Source organism: Mus caroli, unplaced genomic scaffold (assembly GCF_978045245.1).
Source record: "Mus caroli unplaced genomic scaffold, Mus_caroli_1 scaffold_8, whole genome shotgun sequence".
Classification (NCBI taxonomy): domain Eukaryota; kingdom Metazoa; phylum Chordata; class Mammalia; order Rodentia; family Muridae; genus Mus; species Mus caroli.
Window position 1 is genome coordinate 45088435 of NW_028227263.1, and position 12519 is coordinate 45100953.

Genomic DNA, 12519 nt, shown 5'->3' on the forward strand with positions numbered 1-12519 from the left:
CCTAGCAGAAAAAGGCCTAGACAATCCTCTCCTTGACATCCCTCACCACCTCGCCTTAGCACAGAGGCCAGGGAGAGTCAGCAGATGGATTCAATGCCTCTAATAGGAAATTCAAGGGCTTCTGAAAGGCTACATTGACCCAACTATCAATCAAACTGAGTTCCTGCAGGACCTGTCAGGACCTTGTCAGCAGGCCCCAGAAGCCCCAGGTGTGGTGACCATCCATGCTTCCAGATCCTTTCTGAGTGGGAGGGTGGGGAAGCATTGCTGTGGTTCTGTTAGAGTCCTCGCTGCACCTCTTATCCTATCTCAAGACAGTTCCCACACACTGAGGTAGCAGAGCTGAAAGAGGGACCTGTCCACTCTGAAGTCCTTCGTTGAGGGGACAGTTTTGTCTCTCCTCAGAGCCTGGGGATGCCTTGGGCAGCAGAAATCTACAAAGTTCAGAAGGGCAGCCCTTGGAATCCAGGGCACATGAACGAGAGGGAAATGGCCTGCAGATAGAAGTTCCCAGAGTAGGAGTTCAGGAAAGTGGCTTGGGCAAGGAAGCCAGCCTGTCTGGGTCAGGACCTCAATAACTCCATGCTAGGATCTAAAACAGTTAGCTTGCCTTCAGTCCGTCTAGACAGCCTTGCCTCTAAGGGTGTAGACGGATGAGGTTTACACTATTACAGGGGAGCGAGTCACTGAGCAGGGAGTGGTAAGCTTAGTGCCCTGACCACAGTGACTTCTCATTAAGTGCACATTGGATGCTGACATACTGTCTACCTACCTCCAACCTTATGTTCACACAGCACCTGCCAGCAGGGCACAGGGAGCCCAGCCCTACCCACTCCAGGGCACAGAAGGCTATTTCTCAGGCTGGGTGAAGGGCTGGTGTGGGTGAACCCCTTTAGGGCCTCTACTGGGAGAATGAGGTTCTAGGTCAGGCTTCGTCCTGGGATAATACATCTAGTCCTGGAAGTAGGCTCAGCCCACTAGTAGGTTCGGCTGCTGTGGGTGGGACACTGCTGCCTGGGGGACTCTTTCTGCCCCAAGTCTGTGGAGTCCTGGGTCAGTGGGCATCTCCACGTCTTCCCTGGAGGAGGCTGCCTCCCTCAGCACCTTCTAAATTTAGGACTTGGTTCTGTGACTCATTTCTGAATCTGCTTGGCTCCCTCCTCCAGGAGTGTGCTCCCAGGATATTTTTATCCTCCACTGCCACAGACTGAAGAATACAGGCCCCAAATCCCTCAGAAATCCTAGACTAGGAAGGGTTCCCTGCTCCCATTTGCCTGAGTCGCTTGGAGTGCCTCTCGATCAGATCCTATACTCCAGCCCCACTTCTGTCTTCTCAGCTTTCTCTGGTCCCAACCAGAGTCACTAAGCTGGCTGCGTGGTCATCTTGGGGGCTCTCTCCCAGGGGAGAAGGGGTGGAACCAAGTGTCTCCCATCTCGCTTCTAGACAGAGCCCACACCTGAAGGCAGGAGGTCTGCTTCTTCACCAGACTCTCTCCTGTTGGCCTTATTGCACTTTCCTTCCCCGCCTCTAAGTAAGGAGTTTGAAACCACATCATTACTTAGAAAGGCTTGGAGCAAAGTTGAAATTACCACTGGGCCAAGCCTCTAGCCACCTTCAAGCAGGGTGATCCAGGGATGAAGTTTTTAATGCCTTGTAGCTCCTGTCTGCCTACCTCTTCCATCCTCCTCGGCCCCAAAGCCTGCTCTATTCACAGAAAACACAGGCCTGCAGGGAGGAAGACCCCTCGCTATCCCTATACTTTGTAGGACCTGCACTGAGTCCAGGGTCTGGCTCCTGTATGGTCAGAAATGCAATATTCAACATGGGACAAGAATCCTCTTAACTCTAGGCCTTGGGAGTTGGGCAGAGCATGTGCACTCTCTGGTGTCAACACTCCAGACATCTCTTTCCCTGGGACAGAAGAGGACAATGAAAGCTTAAGTTCCCATTTTACTTCCAGGAATGTTGGCCCCCAGAAGCATGCTGTAAAAGTTTGGAGGAGATGCACAAACGCAGGACTGCTGGCTGGCTGGAGAAGAACACCATCTGTAGCCTGCCACAACCTGTCTTCCCTGGAAGCAGTGATAACCAGCACTCATTACTTACCACATGCCTGGTGCTGTTCTTTGTACTAGACAGGTTATAACTCATTTAATTTATAGTTCACCCCCCAGACAGCCCTGGATGATGCTTGCCACCTCTACTTTAGAGACAACTGGAGACATGAAAAGGCGGCAGTGACTTATCCAAGGTCACAGTATTACCACCGTGAGAGTTAATGAAAACCTGGGGCTGACTGCATGCCTGGCTCCCATTGGCTCTCAGACAGCTCTTCCCAGAGTATATATTAGATATTCCATAAATGATTGATGAAGATGTTTGATCACTGCCGTGTAATGGAAAGATCTCCATCCTAGTCCAATTCTGTCCCAACTCATGTGTGTCCTTAAGTGAGTCCCTTCCTAAGGCTGATGTGGAGGCACATGCATACACAGAACTCTGGAGCTGAGGCAGGAAGAAATCTTCAGGTTTGAAGCCAGTCTGGGCTACATAATACACCATCTCAAAAAGGAAATCCTGGAGTGGTGGTGGCACACGCCTTTGATCCCAGCACTTGGGAGGCAGAGGCAGGTGGATTTCTGAGTTCAAGGCCAGCCTGGTCTACAGAGTGAGTTCCAGGACAGCCAGGGAAACCCACAATACACAGAGAAATCCTGTCGTGAAAAAAAAAAGATATCAAAAAAAAAAAAAGAGAGAGAGAGAGAGAGAAAGAAAAGAAAGAAAGAAATGGGGGGGTAGGGAGAGAGAGAGAGAGGGAGGGAGAGACAGCGAGACAGAAAGAGAGATACAGAGAGAATAATCTGCACCCACTCAGGCTTTTTGTGAGGGGGTCTTGTGTGTCACGCGCCAGGTAGTCCTCAAACTTGCTGTGTAGCTGAGGATGACCTTGGGTTTCTGATCTTCCTGTTTCTAGCTCCTGAGTCCTGGGATTATGAAAATATGCCACCATATTCAGTGTGTGCAGTGCTGGGGATTGAATCCAGGGCTCCGGACACATTAGGAACGGATTCTACCAATTGAGCTGCATCCCCAGCCTTCCTTTGCCTTTAGCTTTGGTTTCCTGGCTGAAAAAAAATCAATCAGTGGGGGCCACAGGACTAGACATTTGGAGGTGGCTGGGACAGATCTTGGATTTCTGTTTCTACATGTACCCACCTTTCCTGAGTTACCCAACGTGGCCCCATATGCATCCAGACCTCAGTGACTCCCAGATTTTCCCTCATCGGTTTACCCTCAGAGCCTCTTAGAACGCTCCAAAAGCAGATGCAGAAAGCTTCCTGCTGCAAGGCAGAGAGACATAGAAAAGTATACTTCCCTAGCGGACAGCTGCTTGATCATGTGTGTGCCGTGTGTGTCCATGGTGCCACCTTATTCCTCTACATGTCCCAGAGGTTCTTAAAGCCTCATTTCAGTGTGTAATATTTCCTGTCATCAGCCAGGCCAGCTCCACTACCACTGCTAGTTGCTGCTGGTCCCAACCAAAGTGATCACAGCTTACACACCGGTACACCCCAGCTCTGGGGCCCTCCCCATTCCTGTCCATTTCGAGTCCATTTCCCTTGGTGATGCGCCTTATCTGCCGTACTTGGGATACTATTTTGAGAAGCAGGGTTTACACAGCTCCAGCTCCAGCAGTGGGTCTCAACCATCCTACTGTTGCGACCCTTTAATACAATTCCTCATATTGTGGTGAACCCAACCATAAAAGTAGTATTCCATTGCTACTTCAGAACTATACTTTTGTTACTGTTATGAATCATAATATAAATATCTGATATGCAGGATATCTGATATGCAACCTCAACGGGGTCGCACCCCACGTGTTGAGAACCGTCGGTCTACACTGTTCTTTTTTTTTTCCTGAATGTTCAGATCCTCCTTTGCTTCCTGAGACTCTTGGTCAACTCTGAGTAGCCAGGCCTCCCTCATCATGCCTAGTTGGGTCAGAAGCGGAATAGTGACTCACCTTTCTGGAACAAGAGGGCTTACTAAATGTACACCCAATAAAAGCTAGTCTTTTCGGTGTGAAGAAGAGCTCCAGGCCCAAAGGCAAAAAAAGGCTGGGCTCTAGCCCCAGTTCACATAGTGACTTGGGCTAGCCCTGGGCCTATTTGGTGCCTTCAGGCTTGCAATTTGCAAAAAAAAAAAAAAAAGAGGAAATGGGTCTCTCAGCCTGCAATCAACTGTAATAATCGTTTGCCTTTACAGACTGCTTGGGAGTTTCATTTTCATCCTTGGATCTCATTTGATCTTTCCAATAAGCTCATTCCATCTATAAATGAGAAAGCTTAGGTTCCCAAGGAAGCAATTTACACAAGTCACACAACACAGCAAGTCAAAAGTGGAGGCTGGGCTATAGTTCTGAAATCCTACTCTGGTCCTTAATTCTCTTTGTAAATCCGGTGTGAGGGTCAAGGCAACGAGGGGGCTGTGATTTGCAAACAATAAAAGGTTCAGGGAAAGATGAGTGGACAGATCCGTTACTACACGTTACTGTTATCTTTGCTCCGGCGCCCCCGCGCGTCCAACGTGAGGACCTCATCGCGCAGGCGCCTTTTTGCTGTTTACCGAGGCGAGGCGGCAAGGCTCGCATTTGCGCGTGCGCTTTCCAGCGAGCACGCCCCGAGCTCCTGATGGACTTAGCTGCCCTGTAGCCCCCTAGTGGTTGTGGCCACTCTGCCACTGCGGCCCCCTAGGGTTTTCCCTCGGATGTAGGCGTCTCCAAAGCCTCAGAGCAGCGAGGGACTGAGAGGCCGCCGCCTCGTGAAGCCTATTCGACCACTTACAGTGGCCGCACTAAGCGCCAGAGGGGCGGAAGGCAGAGGCTTGGGCGCTGTGTTTTGCCCTAGTAAAAACTACATTTCCGGAAAGTCGGAGAGCGAGGTCGCAGAAGGGCATATTGGGAATTGGAGTTTGGAGACAGAGGAGGTCTTCCGCAGCGGGTCCGGGCGGTGAGGAGGTGGAGCCTGGCCTCTAAACCAGGGCTGGTTGATTCTAAGGACGCATAAATGACACAGTAGCTAGCTTGTATTTTAGAAAGAACACTAAGTTGTCTGCAATTGCTCCACCGCTAGTCAACACTCAGATCGCCTTCTGTCCTGCTGTCAAATCCAAGCCGCGCGCACACGTGCGTGCGTGCGTGCGCGCGCGCGTGTGTGTGTGTGTGTGTGTGTGTGTCCCAAGTGCTGCGATTACAGGTCTGCGCCAGTATGCCCAACTTAATTAAGCAATAATAAAAATGTTCACTACCTTCATAGTCCAATACCGTTGTAACTAATGTGTGACGACTTGATACATGGCTAAATGTCATGTAAGAAGTAAAAATTGTAGGCGGCCTTGGTGTTCCAGGAGTTGGAGATGGGAGGGACATGAGTCTGAGGTCAGACTGGACTTCATAGTAGAACCTCAATGGTAAAGTGTTTGCCTAGATTTGATACAAATGACAAAGGCCCTGAATTTGATACAAATGACACACAACACCCTAATTGAATGCCATTTTAAATGAAACTAGTTTTAATTCATGCAAATGGCCACTTTGTGTCTAGGGCTACTTTGTGTTTAGGGCTACTTTGTGTCTAGGGCTACTTTGTTGGACAGTTCCATAATTTAAATCTGTTACCGTCTTCAACATAATGGTCTCACCTTGCTTTGTGAGGCTCACGGTTCAGTTTCTTCCTGCCTACTCACTTCCTCCATTGTTTGTCCCTTGCAACCTAAAAATTAGGTTGGATTGTTAAAATCTTCCCTAACTGTTTATTAGGCTGGAATAACAGGCACAGAAAAAGCCAGCTGTAAAATTAACAGGAAATAATATTTTCCCAAGGACATATTGCAGCTATTAAAATGTTATAATGACCTCCTGCTTTGAGTAACAATTTATTTCTTACCAACCCAGCAGGCTTGTTTTCTGGAATCGTAGGCTATCTGGAACTTTGCTATTGGAAATGATATGAACAAAATGGAGAGTTTTGCCTGTGGGATCTGAGCCACTGAGTGAACTTGGGTACAGAGATCCACATGAAGGGCTTCTAAACGTGGTCCATCAGTAGTCTTCAACCTTCCTAATGCTGCAACCCTTTAATACACTTCCTTATGTTGCGGTGACCCTCAACCAAAAGTTATTTTCATTGCTACTTTTTCTTATTATTATATTTATATGAGTTCACTGTAGCTGTCTTCAGACATACCAAAAGAAGGCATCAGATCCCATTACAGATGGTTGTGAGCCACCATGTGGTTGCTGGGAATTGAACTCAGGACCTCTGGAAGAGCAGTCAGTTCTCTTAACTGCTGAGCCATCTCTCCAGCCCTCATTGCTACTTTGCAACTGTAGTTTTGCTGCTGTTATGAATTGTAATGTACATATCTATGTTTTCTGAAGGTCTTAGGTGATCCCTGTGAAATGGCTGTGTGACCCCTAAGGGGGTTGCAGCCCACAGGTTAAAAACCACGATGTTATGTCTATCTTAATTTCATTGTTTTCAAGGAAGCAAGACTCTGGGTCCACTTGGCAGTGCAGACTTATGATGAGCCTTTCAAACTGTCTTGCTTAAATCTTACAGGACCACCAGACTCAGTTGGCTTAGGCTGGGATAGGTGACTGGGGTTACTGGGATAAGCAGCCAAAAACATGGGGTATGCTGTCCTTTGTGCCAGGGCTGCCTGATGCTTTGAATCAAAATTCCAGAAATTAAAATAAAAAAGCCAAAGCTATGTTAAACATTCTAACAAGCTGACTAACTGATAAAAACTTAAATGATCATGGGTAAATAGAATTTTGCAGGCCTAGAGTTAAATTATCTTGAACTACCTTTAACCCTCTAAATAGCCATTTATTGCCCACATTTGCATTTGACCTGACACCCTTGTGGCTATCAGGTACAGTCCTCTTTGGAATGTATAAACATATGCCTAGCTTTCACCATCAGTCAAGAACTGCAATCAGATAGCCTGAGGTCTGTAGTAGGTATTGCTCTCCTTTGCTGTAACCTGCCCACCCGACGTTTCTACTAACACATCAGAACAGTGCCTTGGCTGGTCATTTTTTTCTGCTACTGTAAAAATTCCGTACTGTTATTACTTTGGAGCATGGAATTTGGGGTAACCTTCTCTGTGTTCTCTGGTCTATTACACTGGTATTTGGCTCCAGAATAAACTCTCATTTAGTTGCTGTGAGGCGAGACCTATGTTTTTGTATTGCCATTGTGTTGATGGTGGGCAGCATGCCATGTACACTGAAGCTGGCGTGTGCAGTGTGCTGCAGCAGGTGTGTGCAGTGTGCTGCAGACACCTGCCAGCCACTTTCTGGGGTCTCTGGCAGAGCCACTGTAGCAGCCCACCCCATTAGGTAACTGGTCCCTGGGTCCTGAGCTCTTCCAAGGGCTCATTGCTGTCCTGTGGGTCTGTGCATTTCTTTGGCTTTAAATGGATTTTATCCCTGGGGTAGAAAGTGAAAAGAGTATGACCAAGGCCTGTGGTGAAAACTCCATCTCGTGATGTGTCTCTTCCCAAATGTGGTCCTACATACAGTGAGGTTGGTCTACATCAAGATCTTCCTGATGGTCCACAGGCAGCTTCAGCACACCAAGCTAATGACCATGCAAGCAAGAGCTACCCTCTGAGTGAAGATCTGTGGGGCTAAGTCATTGGGGGTGACTGTGGGGTCATGTTCTGCGTTAGGTACTAGTGAAAACCATCAGTTTTATCCAACTCCCTCCTCCTTTTCAGCTAGTTCAGGCTAAGGACAAATGTGGAGGGCAATGAACACAGCCATTCTCTTGTTACATGCCAATGTAACTGTCAACTCCACAGTGTATTCTTGCTTGGATGAAGACTGCTGCTATTTTACAGAATCACCTATAGGCACATGCCAGATAGATGTCAGGAGTAGGAATGGACAGATGGACAGAGTGTGATACAGCCTTCTCTCAGTGTGGCCTATGACCTCAGCTGTGGTCTCCTCTAGAAGGCACAAACCCAAAATGAAAATACAAGGCTTGTGTGGCTGATGCACGCTGTGAACCATCAGTTACTTTTCCTATTGCCATGATTAAACATCCCAAAGAGCAACAAAGAGGAGAAAGAGTTTATTTCAACTTACAGTTTGAGGATATGGTCCATGATGGCAGGGAAATCACACAGGGAGAAGTGTGAGGCTGGGAGCACAACCACGGAGGCAGAGAGTGAGGAATGCTTGTGTCCAGTTCATTTTCTTTTCATTCAGCCAGTGACCCCAGTCCAGAAAAATATTGCTTATGTTAGGGTGGCTCTGCCCACCTCAGCTAACCGAATCTAGATCATCTCTTACAAACACGCCCAGGGACTTGTGTTCCTGGTGATTCTAAATCTCACCAAGTTAGCATTCGTGATAAATGGTCAGTTTACCTCAGGGAACACGTGGCTTTGTGTGTGCTTCCCTGGAGATGCACATAGCAAGCTGATAGGAATGTATGATAAGAGGGCTCCAAGAGCAGTGCAGGATTTTAATGGTTCCGTGTAGCTTTTCTTGCTGTGGGGATGATGTTGACAGCCCGAGTGGATTCTGAAAGACTTTTTTTCTTCTTCTTCTAAGAATCTGCATCTTTTATGGTAGAAAACGAAAGCATTTTACTATGAAACACTATAAAGGTTTATAATGCAAATATTTTGAAACCTGGAAACAACAGAAAAAAGTTGGTTATATTAAAAATGTGCACTTGCTCTTAGGAAGGTAGCTTGGAAAAAATATTAATTCTTCAAGAAACTGATGTTTTGTCTGGTTTTTGAAGATAATCTCACTCTGGCCTGGAATTCAAGATGTAGCTGAGAAAGACCTTGAATTTATGACCCTCCTGCCACTCCCTCTTAAGTAGCATACACTTACAGGCGTGTGTCAGGACTCACCACTTGGTGTTTTGTTTTGAGACAAAGAGTCTCACTCTATAGTTCTAGTTGATCGGAACTCATTATGTAGATCAAGCTGGCCTCAAATTCAGAGACCTCCAGAAAAGTAGGAATAGTCATTGATGCATTGTCTTTCACAATGGGTACAAACATTGTTCTTTTGTTTATTGTGGGTTTGTACCTTCTGGAAGAGGCCACTGCTGAAGTCATAGGCCACACTGAGAGCGTATCCACCTGCCTCGGACAGGAATTAAAGGCATATGCTACAATGCCAGGCATCTCAACTTAAAAAAATATGTATGTTTATTGTATGTGTGTGGGTATATCATGAATGTGCCTGAGGAAGCAAGAAGAGGGTATCAGATCCCCTGCAGCTGGAGTTACAGGCATTGTGAACCATCATGTGTGTGCTGGGAACTGGCCCTAACCCCATTCCCGCCCTTTTTTTTAATATTGAAAAATGGTTTCATTATGTGGCCCTGATGACTCATGAATTTGTGACTCCTCTGCCCCCCAAGTGCTACAAGAACAGAAGTGAGTGAAATACCATGTCTAGCAGTTGACTTCATTAGACAATGGTTTTTGCTTTGAAATGGGATCTTGCTATGTAGCTCAGGCTAGCCTTTCACTTCGTAGACTAGAGTAGCCTCAATCTTGTGATAATTCTCTTGCTGCTTCCATATAAGTGCTGGGATTATAGGCAAGTGCCACCACAGGTGCTAACATTTATCTGACTGGGCTAGGACAGTCTAAGACATTGACATCCACTAGGTTCTGTCTCGGTCCCTTGCTCTTCGGCACATTCTCTTTGGATGACCTCATTTACTTCCGTCCATCTGCGTAGGACTCTCAGACCCCAAGCTCAAGCCTTTCTTCAATACTGAGGACATCTTCTTCAGGTCTGCCCACAAGTTCCTCTGTGTATTCAAAACTCTCTTTTTGGCTAACTTTGGTTGGAGGAAGACATATTCATTGCTGTGTTCTGGTACTGACCACCTCTGGCTATGGGTAGCACACACCCCTCATCAATAACAGGTAACTTTTCACCCGTGTATTCAAACTGTAGTATTCACATATCTATCTGATCAATGTCATAAGACCTAGAAAGTTGCCAAGACTGCGGTAGGGAAGGTGGAAACGCTCTGAGGCGTTTCTTGAGCTTCAAAGGGAACGTCTCACATCTCTCTTCCTACTTTGATCTCCCATGGAGTCTCCCTTGAAGTCCATTCAGTGTCTCCACCTTACCCAGTTCCCAAAATGTACATGTGTTTCTGGGACTCTGACCCAGGGCGTTGGGCATACCAGGCTCACATTCTACCTCAGAGCTGCATTCCCCACCTCAATTCCCTGCCCTTCAGGTGCTTTGGAAGCTGCACAGACATCTGCCTTCATGGGGCCTAGAGGCTTCCCACAGGGGCCATTTTGAACGTTCTGCAGAGTGGCGAGGAGTGTGGCGTGTGTGGCTGGGGAAGAGGATGAGTGGGGATGGAAGTTTTGTTTTGACTCTCCCTGTTTTTCTCTTGCTTCAGGTCAAAGCCAGGGTCTTGTGCATGCTAGGCAGGTGCTCTGCCCCAGCTCTCCACACCTCCAGTCTCTCTAACACTTCTTTAAATCAAATGCACTCAAAGGACTTAAGAGTTTGACTTATTTGTCAGGCACTCTCTTGTCACTTCATCTCACTCTACTACTACTGTATTTCATTGGAGCAGATCCGTATTGCTCATATCTATCTAGTCTTGGCACAGTTTCTACTGTAATATGGGGGTTGCCTTCCTCTTTCTTACCCATCTTATAGCATTAGCTACTATGGAACCATGCTGAAATGTCAAGTTTTTCCCCGTGGAGGGGAGAGACAAGAAGTTTCTGTTCAATCCTGTCTTGAACAGTCCTCCCTTTAAAAGACTGGTCAGTCCTGGGTGCACATACTGTTCCAGGGTGTGAATGGAGACATCACCCTGAAGTCACGATGGAGTCCATTACCCAACAAGAATATTTAGAAAGTAAGTCATGTGGGCTCCAGCCTTGTAGGTGGAACTATAGCTATTGTATGAGAGTTTTGAGGCCAGACTGTGCAGTGTATGTTTCCCAGATCTGGGGAGGTGTGGTCAATGTGAGGCCAGCTTATCTCTGAGGGTAAAAGGTGAGTGGGTCAGGATATAACTCAGTGGTAGAGTACTGGGATTAAAGACATGTGCCACTACTGCACGCCTTTGAAATAAAAATTTAAGGGTGTGGCCCATCAGTTGACTCCCCCCATGCCCCAACAGATGACTCCATAGCCATTCACAAAGAGGGAGCACTAACTGGATGCAGTGGGTTAAAATTTTTTTTCAAAACAAATAAATAAAAACTTAAGAGACCTGGAAGTATGTCACCATACTCTTTAAATCTCCTACCATTCAAAGATGACAAAACTAGTTTAAAATTTGGAGCAGCATTTTGTGAGTCCAAAAGGCATTAGGTGTGCTGAAAAGATGGCTCAGTGGTTAAGAGCAGTTAATGTCTGAGGCACTGGCTGAGGACATGAGTCAGTTTCCCAGCACCCACATTAGTAGTCAGACTGGCTCTAACTTTAATTCCAGGGGTTCTGATGCACCTGCACTCGTATACACACACACACACACACACACACACACACACACACACACACACACACACGCATGCGTGCATGCGATGAAAAAGAAATCTTTTACAATTATTAAAAAACCTGCCCCAACATGACTTCCTACCTAAAGATGCAGCACACTGTGTAGGACCTGGGGATGGGGGGGGGTGCGGGGGGGACTGTTGTCACAGAAGCCTCAGGCCCCCAGAAGTGCTTCTGGATATGATGTGTGAGCAGAGGCAGACTTCCAGCAGGAATACTGGGCACAGTACAGTGCAAAGGCAGGGAGTATCCAAGATAGACACAAGGGGGACTGAGGCCAGTTCGTAGTGTGTTTGAGACAGGGTCTTGTTATAGAACCCAAGCTGGTTTGGAACTTACTATGTACCCCAAGCTGGCATCAGTGCTGGGATTACAGTCATGGGCCATCATGTTCAGCTTTACTATAGCTTCACCGAACAACAGATACATATTCCCCTGGGGTGTCACTTGCCTTTACTGTTTTTCAAGTCCTGTAACAGACCCCCAACAGTATCTCAAGGCTTGTCTCCTGCAGGGTCTAGAGGGCTTCCTGATATTGCCTTCTCCCTCCCCTCGGTTTATTTCTTAGGGATAACCAGGTCTGCCTTCACTAGCTGAGGACAGGGCTTGCTGCTGAACCTTCCTCAGTATGTCATATTGTAAGGCTAGGCCCACTGAGTCTCTCCTGTCATTCTTTACCACAGCTTGTATCTGCAGAATTCTTTGCTAGAGACAATTTCATTACAATTCCCCGTGAGCCCAGATTCACTGTCAAATGTACCCACAAGAGATGTCTGTGCTGTCCAAGAGAGGCAGCAGATAGGCCCTGAGTTAGAACTCTGGGTTGCTGGCTATCTCAGATACCTACTACACACAGCTGCAAACAAGGAAGCCTCTTCTCTCCTCTGAGCCTGGGGTTTTCCAGATAAACGGAGCCTTTTCTTAGAGC